Source organism: Nymphalis io, chromosome 23 (assembly GCF_905147045.1).
Source record: "Nymphalis io chromosome 23, ilAglIoxx1.1, whole genome shotgun sequence".
NCBI lineage: Eukaryota > Metazoa > Arthropoda > Insecta > Lepidoptera > Nymphalidae > Nymphalis > Nymphalis io.
In genome coordinates, this window is record NC_065910.1 from 509,031 (window position 1) to 527,233 (window position 18,203).

Genomic DNA, 18,203 nt, shown 5'->3' on the forward strand with positions numbered 1-18,203 from the left:
AGTTTCGAACCGGCACATTCAATTAAAATTCATGTTTTCTAACCACTGGGCTATCTCGGCCCTAGTTAGAATATAGATTATAAAATGTGACCTTAAGTCGTCAAATAATATGGCAAACTATATGAAACGGGTATGTAAAATTATATAACCCAAAACGAACGCGGATGAAAATGCGGATACATCACGTTTGATATAAAATGCAATGAAAATAAATTATAGTACTCGTATAACTTACTTCAATATTTCATAAATCATTACATGAACAAGTTACCAAGTAAGTACTTTACATACCATCCGAGGCCATAGCATTTCTTCTAAGGTGATCAACTTAATGCAATTGCAATTAACATAAGCCCTATTACAATCAAATAAAGCATATATTCCCGACAACAAAACTCTCATTCATGTTATAAATTGCTAAACGAAAACATACTTTACGTGTCATGCTGTGAACTTAAATTTCTTTCGCAACTCTGACTGATAATATTCAAGCTATAAATACCCCTATAACCCCTACTGTAAAGCAAAAAATCGTTTAAGATTTCGAAAACTTACCTGTATAATACTATTAAATGAAAAATACATTGTAATAGCTTACGTTATTTACTTACATGTGACATTTTAAAATGATCGTATTATACCGCAATTTGAAGAGAATGTAAGTCTACGATTGGTGTAGACTCTGAAGACACAACACAACACAAGACAGTCGTCCATTCGCAAAGGAAAGGTCTTGTTGTGTTGCGCATGCGCCGTGAGTGTTATTAAGATTTTATTCTTGTGATTTCCCGCGTTTACCAAATTTCACTGTAAATATATAAAATTTCTCTTAAAGATTTATGTGAAACGTTTTCTTACTGTTTACCGGAATTTTCGTGTGTGGAAACTCAGTGAACTGGCTGGTACTTAAAACTGAATGTTTTAATTATATTTTATTCATAGATTCCATTTGAATCTTCTGTTTATGACGATTGAAGTTATATTGGATTCCGGTTGGAGAGGTGAGTTATGATTATTAAGTTTTTATTGGCATTCTTCGGCATTTACTTACAAATTTATTGTTTTTTTTTTGTTTAATCTTTTACTTCTAATATAGACACGTTCTTTATTCGGTTGTTAACTAAATAAGAAATTATAATTGTTAAGAACTTGTAATTAAGATGTGTTCGAAATTTGTACGTTTTTGGGCAATCTTATGGCACCTTTCAAATAAAACAAGTATAGTATATATAATTTTCATTCTTTTATAACAAATATAAAAATAACAAACGAAAATAACATTATCTTAACGTATTAATATACTTTATATTATGTAATATTATTTTGCGTAGAAAAATTATCTTGTATGATATCTATTTTTTTTAAATAAATTTGACTAATGAATAATACTATTAAGTCTGTACAAGACCAAACAGCAGGTATATACAAAAATATTCGTACACGGATATTATTCGTTTATGTGTTATGATCTCATTATTATATTTGTTTAATAAACATAATGTTTTGAGTAAATAACAGCCAAGGTTAAAATGTTCGAAACCGGAGGTCGTGGGTTCGGTCCCACAGTTAACATTTAAACAGACTGAGTGTCGCCCGCGGCTTTTATGCTAGACTAGTTTTTCCTACAATTACCGGACGTAGTAACAAACGTAACTTATATAATTAAAAGCTTTGCAACAAAGCGAAAACGACAATGAAAAGATAAACAAAATAACATTATAACGTGAAATACCCGAATGATTATTTCAATTACTGTTTTCTTTATAGCATAGTCTTTTTTAAAGATGGTCTATCATCAAAGGGTCTGTTAGTATGTCACCTTCGCACATAAACACTGGCATTATAAAAAAGGCGACCGTCAACCGGTCCGTGACATGAAGATGATATGTCCTTTATATCTGTAATTAGCGTCTCTCACCATTCAAAGTTAACGGTAGAATATCCCTCAAGTATTCATACAATTTATTTTTTTATATATTCGCCGGGAGGGCAAATGTCCCTACTCCACCTGATGGTAAGTGGTAGTAGAGTCCAAACGCGACGACGGCCAGTACAGTCAAATAGTCAAATATACAAATAGTCGTCTACAAATACTACCAATGAATAAAAGCTTCGCGCAACAAATTTGCTTAACTACTCGTAACAAGCTGAACTCGTAGGTAAAGATTTCAAAAATAATACGCGTTGTTTAACAAAAGGCACGCAGGTCTATTTCACTGCACTGCAGTTACGGCTTAGGTGCTTATAATAATTATATGCTTAAGCCATTCAATTTGACAGAGTCTGGGTGTGTCTGGATTTCCGGAATCCGGACTAGAACGCGATAAGTTTGAGACCTGCAAAAACATATAATATACTTATGTTCTTCAAACTAATTACTTTAAAACTATTTTTAACAAGCATTTATTTTAATTCGTTCGTTAGTATGACTGGGTCAAACCTTGCAACTGCAACTCTAAATAAATTATGCACCTGATATAGCTGCTGATACATTCCACACACATTTGCTGCTTAGAATACTATCTAAATAGTACATTAAGTTTTATTCGTTATAGCACATGAATTAAAAATATATCTTTTTTTCAATAAACTTATATGAATACCGGATTTTATTTTTTATTTGACTTTTTTTTGGGTCTTCATGAGATTCTTAATCTTTTAGTCGGTCGGGATGGCTTGGGCCAGTCTTGCCATAATCGGATCGAAAAAATGTTTAGTACTTTTTTAAAAGAAAGTAAAAATACTATTCTATTAAAGAAACACCTCTGACGAACTTGAATGTAAAACATAATTTGAGTGAATTGAAAAAAAAGCGCGCTGTGCCTCATTAAAGCGTGTTGCTTTCGTTTTTTATAAAGATATTCGCTTTTATTAATAAAGATGAATCGCAATAAGCATAATCACTACAAAAAAAAAAAAAAAAACAAATAAAAACTAAATATAATCGTGTGTTACATCATATAGAAACGAGTAAACAGATTTTGATGAAATTCTGCGTAGCGATAGCAATAAACAATCCTTAGCAGAGCTTGCATACCTTAATTCAACAGAATGTCATGAAACGACCTATTTACATGATCAATTAAGCTACAGGTTACTTTCTACCTAAATGGTAAACCAAGGTCACATTTCATAGCTTAGAACTAGTTGCATTGTTTACATTACGTACCGTCAGCAGCGTAATTGACTTGTTATGAAATTACACGAACTTTTCATTAATTTTTACGCTCTTATAGTTATAAAGGGTATGATTATAGTTGATTGGTTAAATTAATTGTTTGTTTGCTTAGAATTAGACTTTAGTTAGATGTTTTATACTTTTTTTGGCGCTTTTGAATATTAAGTTTGCTGCATACAGATTGCCTTAAGTTATATTTTGAACGAGCACTTAGTTCTGAAATAGTCAACTTATTAATTTTTATCTTGTCATTTTAAATTTAAGTAAAATTATAAATCTTTGAAAACAACTGTTATGTTAAATGTTATGTATATAACCTATTTACATTGGTAAATGTATGAGTAATTTTATAACGCATCGTTAATCGCAAAAAAATAACTACTTAGTCATAAACAAAATATAATCAGCGATTTTATTTGACTGTAATAGTTTATATATATTTCATAATTTTAGCGGCGTAAAGTTATTTATAACTTTAATGATTAAGAAATGCTTCACACGCGTTGATATCTTTATTGTGAATTGTGAGTCGAATCGTAAATTACGATTTTTAAATATTAGTTAAACCATTTTGATTGTAAACGATTTTGAATTAGAAAATACTTTTTACTAGTAAGCACCATGCAGTCGTCAGGTTTCCTAACGCGGAACCGGAATGCTTTACTGTATTTCTTTAAGGAATGCAATATTCATAATATATATTATATATACTGTTTCACTTTGTTTCTTTCACATATTTCTTTATCTATATATATACTAATTAAATTACTATACTTGAAAATATTCCGGAAAATAATTAATATCAATGATGTCCTTCTGACCGATTTCGACATAGCGGCCATTCTCAAGGGAGACTTGCTAACTGCGCAGGACATATTATAGATTGCATAAGTTTGTACGCAAACACAGGTGCACTTTATATAACCTCATTCTCATAATATGATGGGACGGCAATCCGACACGACCGGAAATAGTTCTGATTAATAAATAATATGAATATATACCACAAGGTTCTGGATAAAATCCACACATACAATCTAACATACAACAACGAAATATGAATCGTATCAGACCAGTTCTAGTGGGTGATTTTATGGATTTGAAATTATTTAGGATTATCAGATTGTTTCGGATAGTTAATGATTATAAAGGAATCGTAAAAGGAAAATATAAATAATTACAAGTTAACTCTATGTGCAAAAAACAAAATCAAAGACTTTACAATACAATACATAACAACAATTCACATTATTTTTTATCGGATTTGCTTATAATTATGGAGCTCCATAAAATCCCTGGTTCTACATGATTTGCAAAAATAAAGGATGGTATAGTGTACCACTATGTACCAGTTATACCATAATTATCTACTTTCTTGCGAACGAAAAAAAAGAAACGACAGGCTGTCGTCATAAGTCTGTAACCGATGCGCGTACGTTCATGTTTTATTCATAAAATCAATTCATGCAAAAAATACTATAAAGTTGTATACATACATATTGTGTATACGTATTCAATTTTTTAAATATGTCAAGCTAATATGATACTTATAAAATATATAGAAAATAAAATATATTTTTTTCTGTTATCATATATTTTTTTATTTATGATGAATTTGTAAATTTCAATCGAAGATTATGTGTTCAAACACGTGTATCTTCTGTTCGGCTGGGAAGGAAAAGATCAAGAAATCTACATGTGTCGGAAGTTATTCTGGCACATATTTATCGACTAACGCGCATTTTAGCAACATTCCTCTTGAGCCCTTTGACCAACAGCGGAACACACGGATTTAGCATATATGAGTATTTTTCCATTAATGCAATAAAGTTACCAGGGATTTATAAACTTTAGTTATATATCTTGTGTTCGAACGAAGTCGAGTATAATCTATTAAATATGTAAAATACACAAAACTAAGAGAAATGTTCGTTTAAAAGAACACACAAGTTTTATGTGGACTTTCTCTTACGTATGTACGTTTATATGCAAATTGTGAAGTACCACGCCCCGTGTGACGTCACGCTCATAACTTATCTCCTCTTACGATTTATATGTTACCTGTTATACGCATTCTGATTATAATATATATTTTAACTTGTTCAATAAATTCCACTTTAAGCTGTCGGCAAGTATTTTGTTTCAGTTTAAAGCATAGTTAAGGCTAAGTATATATTTTTATGGGATGGGCCTATTCTTTTCGGGATACACATCACTCTTTTAGATCTGTATGAATGTTAAGTGAGCCAGTGTAATAAAAACTAAAGTACAAGGATAAATTAACTTTTGTTTTCATAATTGAGGGCAAGTTGACGATGTAACAAATCGTTAATATGCGTCCATGTGTCTTAAGAAGATAGGGGCGGGTATTCGTCGTAACAGCCTGTGAAGATCCCACTGCTGGGCAAAAGGCCTCCTCTCCCTTTTTGAGGAGAAGGTTTGGAGCTTATTCCACCACGCTACTCCAGTGCGGGTTAGTGGAATACACATGTGGCGGAATTTCAATGAAATTAAACACATGCAGGTTTCCTCACGATGTTTTCCTTGACCGCAAAGCACGAGATGAATTATAATCACAAATTGAATGAAAATTCAGTGGTGTTTGAACCCACGATCATCGGTTAAGATTCACGCGTTATTACCACCTTGGTTGGTATTGGGCCATCTGGGCTTGTACCACTGGGCCGTCTCAGGGCGGGTATTAGGTAAAAAAAAAACAGCTTTTATCCTTCCTTGGTGGTTCCAAGTGGTTTAGCTTTGAAAGCGTAACAGACAGAGTTACTTTCGCATTTAAAATATTACTATAGATTAGTAGATATTCAAATGGTTTGATTTGTCATTTTGTGTCAAATTGTTTGATCGTTATTGGGTTTTAAGTCTAAGTATATTTATTTTTAATAAAATTCTGCAGTAATCAATACCAAAAAATATTTTGTTCAAATCGGATTTGAATTTCTTGATATTAACGCGTACGTACAAACTCTCCAGCTTTATTTCATAAATACCTTAATTCTGTTGAAAACGTTCATTTTTAAATTTTGTTAGTAATAAAACCCTAAAACGAATAAACCGACAAAAGAAAAAAGTCTCCTAAGCCGCTTTTGTGAGACCTCTTAAAGCTACTTATAAATTTAACATATCGCTTTCGTAAGTGTTAAACGCTGACTTATGTTAATACTAACGGTATTAAATAGCTATGTTCAGAAAATTTCCGAAGAATTTATAGTTTCCTATCACACTTATATAAAAAAACCTGGGAACGCTCGTTGTTGTAATCAAATACATTTATTAAAAAAATTTGCCCTTGAAAAAGTTAATTAATGGAAGGAATTGTGAGTATCGTGACTTAACCAATAGTTCTTAAGAGAAGGTCTTAGATCAGTAGTAGGATATATGTAGATATATACTTACATACTTATAATAAAACAATTACATAAAAGAAAAACATCGTCGCATGTGGGCCACCTGGTGGTAAGTGGTCAACACCGCCCATAAACTTTGGCGCTTTTAAAAAATGTTAACCGTTCCTTACATCGCCAATGTGCCTCCAACTTTTGGAACTTAGATGTTATGTCACTATTGCCTGTACTTAGTTACACTGGTTACACTGGCTCACTCACTTAAAACCGAACATAACAATAGTTAATATTGTTTTTTGGCGGTGTAAAATCTGATGAGTGGTTGGCACCTACCCAGACGGGCTTGTACCACTTAATGAATTTATGTACTAATTTAATTTTTTTTTATACTTGATAGAATCAACATTTTAATATTTCTCAAACATTTTTTTTTTTATATTCGCCGGGAGGACAAATGACTCTACTCCACCTGATGGTAAGTGGTAGTAGAGTTCAAACGCAAACAAACTTCAGTTGAATAGAGTATATTTGATTTTCAATTTTACCTAACATCAAACCTTAATGTCGATTCGATTATTTGCTGACCAAATAATTTTATGCTGACATTTTCAAAAGTAATCGTATTAACGTATCGTGAGAGCGAGACCGCAATAAAACCCGATACGCTTAAAAGAGATGGGAAGTGTTTTTGCTAGTAAAGTTGGCGCCATTCGCTTAGCATAATTATAAAATGACATAATAAGAGAAATTCGTAGACATGTACTTGCCGCGGCTTGTATGACAATAGTGCAGCTGTTAGGAAACAACAGATCACGTACAGAGATAATATGCGTGAGAGCACGCAGTTTCACAACTAATGGCTGCGCAGATATTATTTATTACGGAATTCACATTAAAATTATAATATCGGTAGCTTTAAACATTTACAACGTGGAATTTAACTTGAGTAAAATATGATATCGCCGTGGTTAATACGCTTCAAACTTGAATTCAGATTTACTTGTATATATATACTTTATGTACAATCGCACAATTTGTGAAAGGAAAAAAATCATTATAATAATTATTTATTAAATAAAGAAACACTAAACTTAAGTACTTATTGAAAGAAACATAGTCAACATTTTTTGTCAACTTTTATAATTGATTACATTTTCAAAGGCAAGGATTCGCAAGGCATACAATCATCTATACATTTCCGAATTATATATGTACTTATATTATAAATAATGTATGCCCGCACTACGCTGACCTTAAGGGCCTGAATAAATGGGATAAGGCCAGGAGATGATGACGATGATGAATAATATATGTATTGATAACAATACGATAAGAATACGAAAATCGCAGATACAATTGAACGGAACTCCTAACGATTTATCTCATCCGTCCATCTACAGCAGTTCTTGTACACCTGTTTAATCATCCTGTGCGATGTACAGTTGACAGAACAATATATTAATATGCTTTATACAATAATTGTTCAATGGTTAGTATTTGTTGGACCACTGTTTAATTGAATTATGGAAACCATACACTTGGTGGTAGGGTTTTGGGCACTCGCTCATGACATATTCATGATGTCTGTGTCATGATACTAGTATCGTTGGGTTCCTGTTTGAAGGGTGAATAAGCCAACGTGCAAGGGGCATAACATTTTAGTCCTCAAGGTTGGAGGCTCACAGGCTATGGATGAAGTAGTTTATATTTCTTACAACGCCAACGTCTTTGAGTGGTGGCCACTTACGATCAGTTGCCCGTCCGCCTATATATTTTTTAATTATAAAAATATACAAATATTAATTATGTTTGACGTAATCGTGTATTGAAATATGTTATAATTATAACATTTCATATAAACTTGTCTGCTAGAAATATTATTTTATTTTAATATTCTGCTGACTCTACAGAGTAAATTAATGTTGTCTGCTGTAAACTAAACAATGGCCGTCTACTACAATAGCAAATGAATATTGTACGAAATACTTAATATCTTGCTGGGTTGCATGTTTAAAAAATCATTATTATTTTTATTATTTTCAACATTTCGCTCTTGGTTTATATATCCATGTTTATAAATAACGTGATTCTTATCCGATGACTAAAGAGTTTTTGTGTGTTAATAATTACAAAAAAAAATACACATGTGTCTGTTGAAATGCCACATGTGTCCATCAAACCGCAACATCCCCAAAATCATTACTTGAGGGGTAACAGGCGTTAATAATCTCACTCCTTACTTTGCCAAGAGACTATTGCCGGCTTTTGCTTCAGATTTAATTGACGAATTGATTGACTGTCTTTTTTTATGTATAAGTAAACACCAAAAAATATATTACCAAGTTGATTTTATCAGCGGCTTCACTCCAGTCACTTTTTACGAGATACTAAATAGCCTTCGGCTCATAAATTGGAGATGAGAATGACCTGCGTCCAACACGAATGTTTAAATAACAATTCATTTATCATCACAGTTTGTTGTAAAGCTGGCGGTTCGGAATGCGGATTCCACGATGGAATAGAAATTAATTATCTTACGACGTTCCCAGTGCTTGATTTTAATCGATAAAATAATTGCAGACAAATTAACCATCTTATGGATCTATAAACAATATTAATTGTATGGGATGTTAACCATTCCTTATTACCATTACATTTATCGTTATTCATTATAAACTGTTTTATAACGCAGGAGAAACATTCTTAAGGTTTCCTTGTTCATACAGTGATTGAGACGCCCTGATTATGGCAGTACCTAGCTGAATCTAACGAATTTGTGAAAAGGACATTTTCGACGAGAACCTACTTACCACATATTCTACCCTCAAACTTATGTTTTATAAGTAAAGCGTATTGAATAGATTAACGAGATAATTTTCGCTAAGGTACCACCTATGTACTTACCGTTTATTCTGTTGCGAAACAGAATAATTTGGCCCACTTGATACTGATTAACTAGATATATCTTAGATCATGTAGAGTCGTATTGAACGTATATAAGAAGTTTATATATTATTTTCTCATTATTAATTGCATCTCCACAGAATGTGTCCGTGTCATTAATTCAATTTGTTTTTTTATTGTTTTGTTTTGCTTCGTTAATTCCAAATTGAGTTACACATATACCTATATATATACATATATAAAGAGTCACTAAACTGCAGAACAAAACAAATTCACGCAAGCAAGATGAGCTAATAAATGTATATGTATATGTATAAATATACATCTCGCCTTATGACAGAGGGGTAAAGATGACCATTCACCACCAGGTGATAAAAATGCTCGTCTCCTATCCGAAAATTTCTGTGAATTTATTTCATTGGTCTACAATGTCGAGCGGATACCATAATATATCGAAGTAATAGGATCCCTTTGACCATCGGTGGAATTTTTCCTTCATTAAACTTTCGAGGTCATTTCGTTTCTAGTATTATTGCTTTACAATTTAATATAATTTATCGTTAATTATCTTTAGTGTTACTTAATCTCGGTCAAAGTCACTACAAGATAACTCTACATTACTCAGATTCCCCAATATGAATGTGTTTTGTAAGAAACTGGAACTATATTTTTAATTTGATATATTTTCCTGTATATATTTCGACATTTTAATTCGATTCGTTTTTATTGCTATCCGTTTTACCTATTTCCTTTTAAAATGTCACGAAATAACGTCAAATAATCGTTCGTTGCAATAAATCAATTATTAAGTAGTTTTATATGTTAATTAAATTCCGCTCGCGACGTATTAAATACCCTTTGTCCTTTTCTGACAACTTTAATGTAAGATTTCATGATGATCCGTGGAGTAGTTAGACGTGAAACAAATAAACAAACTCACTTTTATATTTATAAATATTAGTTAGTACAGACTCGAGAGCTAAGATGTCCCATTCGCTATAATCGTGAACGTTAATCGAATATTGCCGTTCCTATGAGACTAGGGGCCAATTCCAATATAGGGACCAATTCTACTAACAAATTGTCAGTTTATCGCAATCGAATCGAAGCGTGATCGTTGCCATTTATCTGTTTTCCTTTTCTTTAATTTAATTATCGACTATTGCCATAAAAGTTAACAATTTTTTTGAATTTTTTGGACCGGAAAATTGAATCGGGAACGTATAGTAATCGATATAGATTAGTAGAATTCGTCCCCAGGCACCAATGCATTTTCATGTCTTAATTTCTTTTTATAAATCATTTCATGCTAGGCGGAAAATATCGTGATATTTACATGTATCGGATGAAAGTCTACCATAATATATTATGTATTCACTATTTTTATAAAAACGCTATATACATTGTCTAATTGCGTATGAATAAATAGTTAGAAAGTCAATGTGTTTTAATAGGTTATGGGCCCAGCACGCGTTCACTGCGAAAAACTGATATAATAATATAAAAGAATCCTATAATTGCAAAGCTCTCTATTTGCAAACGAATTCTCCTCTGATTTAAAAAAAGTTATTATTTTACCTGTGAATTTATAAATAATCGGGATATTGCCTTTTATGTATTGAATAATAAATTCAAAGGTACCCAAATAAAAAATCAACATAAATAATGATCTAACGTTAAGAAGGTTGAAATGTTAAAAAAAAAATTACCTACTTATAAATTAGTATTACCAGTTATTCGAATAAAATCCGAAATATTTTTTTTAATAACGTCATAAATTTTTGTAGCGATAAAAATACGATTTAAAAGTACGATCTGACGACCAATTCCACTAATAAATTGTCACTTTATCGCAATCGAATCGAAGCGTGATCGTTGCCGTTTAAATGTTTTCCTATTGTTTAATTCAATTATCAACTATTGACATAACAGTTAACAATAAAGTTGGATTTTGACATAACGGTATATGTTAACATATTATCGGTTCAGTTCCGATTCGAATAAATATAGACTCGGAATTGAATCGGGAACGTATCGTAATCGATATAGGTTAGTAGAATCCGGCCCCTGCAGCACAGTAGAACGCATGACCGAAGACACTGGCCCATAGCACCATTGATATTTCACACGCTTAATGTTCAAAACATTATTTTTTTTTTTATATGCCCCGGGATGGCAAATGACTCTACTCCACCTGATGGTAAGTGGTAGTAGAGTCCAAACGCGACGACGGCCAGTACAGTCGGGAAGAATGTTCTGTACTAGCCGTCCCCGTCTTTGCCGGCCCGCAAGATGCCTCTTCACGCCTCGTTTGAAGGAACCCGGGTTGTAAGAGGAGGGGAACACGTGAGCTGGTAAGGAATTCCATTTTGTGGTAGTGCGACAAAGAAAGGAGTTGCCAAATTTCTTTGTGCGCGATGGAATTGATGTCACAGTTAGGCGGTGACATCGAGAACCAGCTCGCGTGGACTTAAGAAGGAAGGGGGAAGCAGGAATTAGAGAGAATAATTCCTCAGAGCACTCGCCGTGATACAGTCGATAAATTATGATTATGACTATTATTAAATATTTTGGTTTTACTTAAGTTATACTTAACATCGTGTAACTTGATATTGACGCTTCCTCTCCGTAATGGGTCCGGAATCTTACCAAAACACGGCAAGCATTCATTTCTAAACTGAAACATTATTTATTTACATTAAAGCCTTAAATATATACAAATAAAGAGAGCTTACAAACTATCACCACGTGGAATGGTGGCAGAGTAAATCAAGGTGTTTTTTTAATGAAAGTTTTTGCACTCTTACTGCAAGGTCCAAGCGTATCAACTGCAAACGAGCAGATATTAATTGGAAATTTGCAACGTATTTGTAACATAATATTTTTTGGAACATTTAATTATGTATTTTATAAAAATGTCTGTACAAATTTTATGTATATAATTTATTACTTAAAATACATTATTTAGGTATATTATATAGGTATATAAATATATAAATTTAAATATAGTATAAATAAATCAAGTGATATTTAAAATTATCCGGTATAATTTACACATCCGATGTCTCGACCGTAAGAGCTATAAATAAAATATATTGATCGTACTATATTTTTTTATTATTTATATATACACACAAAAACAATTTTATTCTCACACCAATAAACATGTTTTAGGTTAACCAATAACATTAATTCATTATATATAAAATAAAAACAACACTGTTATCGACTTAATTGTTGAAACTTAATGTTTTTTAAGTAACGTTTAAAGATTTCGGTTAATGTCATACGAAGTATGATATGTATGTTTCATAATAATATTTTATTAATACGTAATATTGAACACTAACTTGAAGGTACCGCTTGTGTAGGTCCCACAGACCACTCACTCATCAGATATTCTACCACCAACCAGTACAATACTGAGTATTTTGTTTTTCGGTTGAGTATTGGTGATGTAAGATGGTTAATATTTCTTACATCGCCAATATCTACGGGCGGTGACTGCCTACCATCACACGGCCCATTATCCCGCTTAACTGTTTAAAAAAAAAACTAACGAATAAAAAATATTTAAAAATAACCGGCATCAATATTTTTTTCAAATGTACGTTCCAAAAAAGAAAACAACTTCATCTAATAATGACGAATGAGATGAGATCACTTTGGCCCCGTACTGAACAACCACCGCAAACAATATTTTATTACGTTATATTTTTATTAGGGAAACAAACAATACAAGATAAAATAAATTGAATAGATACATAAAGTTAACATCGATCTATAAAATTTCCGCAAGTAAATAATTCATACAATGCGAGCACAAGAAATGCCATTAAGCAAGTAATAAATTAACAATTCGCAACTTTTTAACAATGTTTTCAATAGACAATAATAACGATGGCAAAATACAGCATTAATTACATTAAAAATTAAAAATAATTATTATGAAGAAAAAGAAAATCATCAAAGTGGGATCGCCACGGTTCTCTGATATACTATAATCCTCAGATAGGAATCTTGGAACTTCCTTCGGGAGGTTACTGGTAGTAGGGCTTTGTGCAAGCTCGTCTGGGTCGCTACCACCCACTCATCAGATATTCTACCACAAAACAGCAGGAGTTGTAGTAATTGGTATTGTAGTGTTCCGGTTTGAATGTTGAATGAGCTAATATAACTACAGGTACAAGGGGCATAATATCTTAGTTCTTAAGGTTGGTGGCGCATTAGCGATGTAAGGGATGATTAACATTTCTTACATTGCCAATGTTTATGAGCGTTGGTGACCACTTACCATCAGGTGGCCTATATGCTCATCCAAGGACAAAGTTGAGTCACAATATGCTTATATTATTTTAATAGAATTTTCAATTATTGAACTACAGTTTAACTTATAACTCCAAGTTACCGACACCGCAATGTCAATAAATTCTACTTGCCCCAAGTATTACATCTCTATATAAATTCTTTAGATAATAAACAAGATGTCTTGTTTATTATCTAAAGAATTGTTGTTGCACGTTATAAGATTTTATAATGACAGTATATAGGTATAAATTTTAATGTATTTAATTGAATCCTATGTTATTTAATTGGTGGAAAACAGCAGCTTACATTATAAATGCGAAAACGAACGAAATTGCTAAACCATTGAACGAATTTTGATGCATTTTGGTATGATGCAAGCTTGAGCTCCAAGGACGGACATTTTCCTACCTAATAATCCGGGAGGCCCCCCTCCCCCTAACACGCGGGCGAAACTATTATAATGTAATCTTCTAAAATGATGTATCAGTACAAAGATGCTCGGAAGAGCCAACTCCAATACAGTGTAATTTGTTTTTGACTTAGGTCTATAAATCTTTAAATATGTGTAAATAAAACAAACGACACATAAGCTTACCTTAGTCTTACATTAAAGCGCTAAAGATATACAGAAGTTGTGTTTAATCGCTGTAAAATCTCAGGTGTAAAGCGAAGCGAGAAATGACGCAACGCGTTGGTATGCGAAGCAAACTGGTCTGCGTGTGGCGTACGGTACGTTCCATATATAAACATGATTTTAAATAAACATTAATGTGTACAATCATTAAATTTAAACCTTAATTAGGTTCTAAAACGGATTTCCTATGTTTAAAAAATAGGTTTTTTTTCATTTTCAAAGGTGATCAAAAAGTTTTTAATCGAATTGCATTTTTGTGTAACAATAGATATCACATTAATCAATTTAAATATACGGGACCATTCTCTTATTGAGACAGACCAACATTTCATAACCGCAAATATGAACAAAAAAACTTTTTTTTTTAATTTATATAGTTAATAATATTCAATTATACATTTCCTGGAACAGTTTTCTCAATTTATCCGACAATGTCGAAATGTTAGAATGTTGTTATACCGTTGTCCATTTACTAGAAAAAAAAACTCGTCGGACAGCTATTAATGGTCTGGTTTTTATTGCGAATTGGCAAAGCTATGAAGAATGTAAGCGAAAGGATTTGCTATTCATTTTATATGTTGGTTAATCTTATGCGTTATCTATTTTTTACATTTGTATCAAACATTTATGTACCGAGATTTTGCAATGTTAATTCTCTTGTATATAATAATACATCTTTCTATATGTTTTGGTAACGATATATTAGGCAACTGTTAGTCTAGTGCTTGGCTTATAGCTGCAGTTTTTAAGGCAAGAGATTAAATCCTGAGTCAAAAATGAGAACTTATTGTTTTTTTCTCAATTAGAATGTCAGTAGTATCCTGTAGTTTAGAATTTTCCCTTGCACTCCGCACTCTCATCTGAGTATGGCAATAAATGACATTTAGCAGATTTTTTAAAGCAAATTGCTCGTTAGTATAGAAATTGCGCAATAAGTTTCGTTTAAACTATAGTGGAACGGTAATAATGATAACAATATATGAATAATCGAATGTATATTTATATCTTAATACTTTTCCAATTCACCACCGTTATTTGTCGTTGTCAGGGACACATCCTCTCATCCGTTATTTAGGTTGCCATAGCAACATTTTTGTACAAAAACGTTTGACGTACCGAAATGAGCCGATCGGGTATTAAGTTCTGTTGTCACTCGAATGTGACGCCAGTAATGGTTACAGGCGGGCTTGGTGGACAGTACCGGCTTTAACTTTCGTGGCATGGCGTGGCTTGGCTTGGCTTGTCTTGGCATGTGGCGTGACATTATGTGGCATGACGTTACAATAGTTTATTATTGTTCACGTCGGAGTAATTTTGGAGGATCAAATGGTAAATGAAACTAAGAAAGTTCCACTGTTTAATGTTTTTCGAACTTGGAGAGGCTTTGGCCTAATGGCCTCTACAGCGTCACCGGCCGGGGATCCTATTGTTCCACAATATATACATATACCCAGTAGCAAATATCTAGACGGCGCGATTAAGGAATGATATATCTAATAAGTGCTATTTATCGCTATCGAGATATACATATAACATATGCCATATACAATTGTAGTCCATATATTATTTACAACATGGTTTTTTATTCAACACACATACTTCTGTCGCGCTATATGTTGTCGATATTAGAATTAGTCAGTATTTCAATAAAAACTCTTGTTAGATTTCTTAATGAAGGCGATTTATATCATTATATTTGCTCACAAGTGACATTACATTAATATTAACAAAAACAAACAACGCCACTAGCGGCAGAAAACAAAAACAACTCACTCGTTTATGAACGCAAAAAAACGTTTACAAAGGCACCTATGAACTACTTTATAAATTTATATTTTATTCAACAGTCGAGGTCTCTTTTTTTAAAATTGCTTGAGAGAAATAATGAACAATGAAAATAATGTATTTCATATAACTTTTATTGAGCATGACATGATGCTGTTTCGGCACGATTTATTCGGCTTAATCGACAAATATAATAATGACGATAGCTACTTGCACAAAATATTAATTATTATAATTGAATTGATTCTATATATATGTAAATAACAATTGAGCCAAATGTGCCGAATTGCGGGTTTAAACCTGGTAAGAACCGCCGAATTTGTATGTCAATTTGCTTCTATAATCTCAAAAAAAACTTTTACTGGTGCTAGGGCTTTGTTCAAGCTCGTCTGGGTAGGTACCGACTACTCATCAGATATTCTACCGCAGAACAGCAGTACTTGCTATCGTTGTGTTCCGGTTTGAAGGGTGAGTGAGCCAGTGTAATTACAGGTACAAGGAACATAACATCTTAGTTCCCAAGGTTTTTGAAGCATTGGTGATGTAAGCGATGGTTAACATTTCTTACCATACCAACGTTTATGGGCGTTGGTGACCACTTATCTTCAGGTGATCCATATGCTCGTCCGCCTACCTGTACTATAAAAAATAAAATGAAAAAAAAACTTAGTGTAATGAGCTCAAAACACCAGTTTAAAATTAACACTACATTTAAAGCTCGGCAACGCACCAGCAAGCCCGGTGTTGTACATAGGGCTCTGGTAGACACTTTCCATCGAATGAGCTTTCTGACTGTTTGCCCCTCATACCATAAAAATACAAACTACTCTCACACCATAGAATAATTTAAATATAGAATATCGAATATCCAAGCTAAGTATGGGAACACAATTTATATTGTTATGTAAATAGGTATTCATTTTCATACAATAAAGGAAATCATTAACTCGCAATCGTATCAGAGTATTGTGATTGTCGTGTTGTAATGTTGCAAGTTATGTTTAATGAGTGTTGGGGATATACAAAGCGATTTTGATTGAAAAGTGCCATTCAAATAACGCCTACATAATATTACGTTAATATTATGTGACGTGAGTGGAATGTTGAATTATTTTTATAATTACAGAATCCAGTTCAAATGCAACACATTGATTTTAAGTGAATATCGCGGGTTTAAACTCGGAAATAAATATATCAACGAGTGATAGCATGGTCAAAAGGGCTATAGGAGACAAATCATTATCCTTAATATATATTTCAGATCTTAGCTTTCTTTATTAATCTCGTGAATCTTGTCTATAAATAGAGATAGATGAGATTGACGATAGCACAACTTGGAAATGAAAAGATCTCTTCCAGGTTGGTAGGGCTTTGTGCAAGCTCGTCTGGGTAGGTATCACCCACTAAGTATTCTACCGCAAAACAGCAGTATATACTAGTTGTGCTCCGGTTAAAAAATAAATAAAATCCATGAGTTCTAAGAACCAGGCTATCCAGAATCGTCTTAAATAACGCTGTTTAATTGACCAATAAACATTGCTATGTCCTTTATCATATTAATTACATTATGGAAACCAACAGGTATCTATGACTTCTGTAGTCGTGTGTGTGTTCTGTAGTCTGTGAACGTGTGAATTATTATTCACTAATTCTGTTAGATGTAATTTAATGCGACGAGAATACGAAGTATTAGTGCTTATTAGTTACTTTAGGTTAACAGTTCAAACTAAATCAATGGCTGCGCATCTTCAATGTTAGAAAATGTTATTGGTTGACTATGACATCGGTCTAGTGACTAGGTTATTTGGTCGGACACAAGGAAGGCGGCCTCGGCCCTCCCACAGCCCCGACGCTTGTGACGTTTCAAACGGCCATGAGGAGAAAACTAGTGAGAATTGAAGGGGGGCGAGATCACTTTTGCCCCTGATGAAGACTCCAACGAGCCACGATCGATCAGCGCGGGTAGGGCCTTTTCATTTGCCCTGGATTCTCATACCATAAGACTCTCATAAGCCGTGAGAATAAAGTTGTTGTT

General features: G+C 32.9%; 1 protein-coding gene across 6 annotated transcripts in view; it reads left to right on the plus strand.

Annotated features, from left to right (window-relative positions):
* Positions 1–722: 722 nt before the first annotated feature.
* The window catches only part of LOC126777614 (uncharacterized), a 76,824-nt gene continuing 59,343 nt past the window's right edge, over positions 723–18,203 (plus strand). For all 6 annotated transcript variants that reach the window (XM_050500692.1, XM_050500693.1, XM_050500690.1 and 3 more), the window contains exon 1: positions 723–1,001. The gene's annotated coding sequence lies outside the window, so the exon portion shown is untranslated. The remainder of the gene's footprint in view (positions 1,002–18,203) is intronic.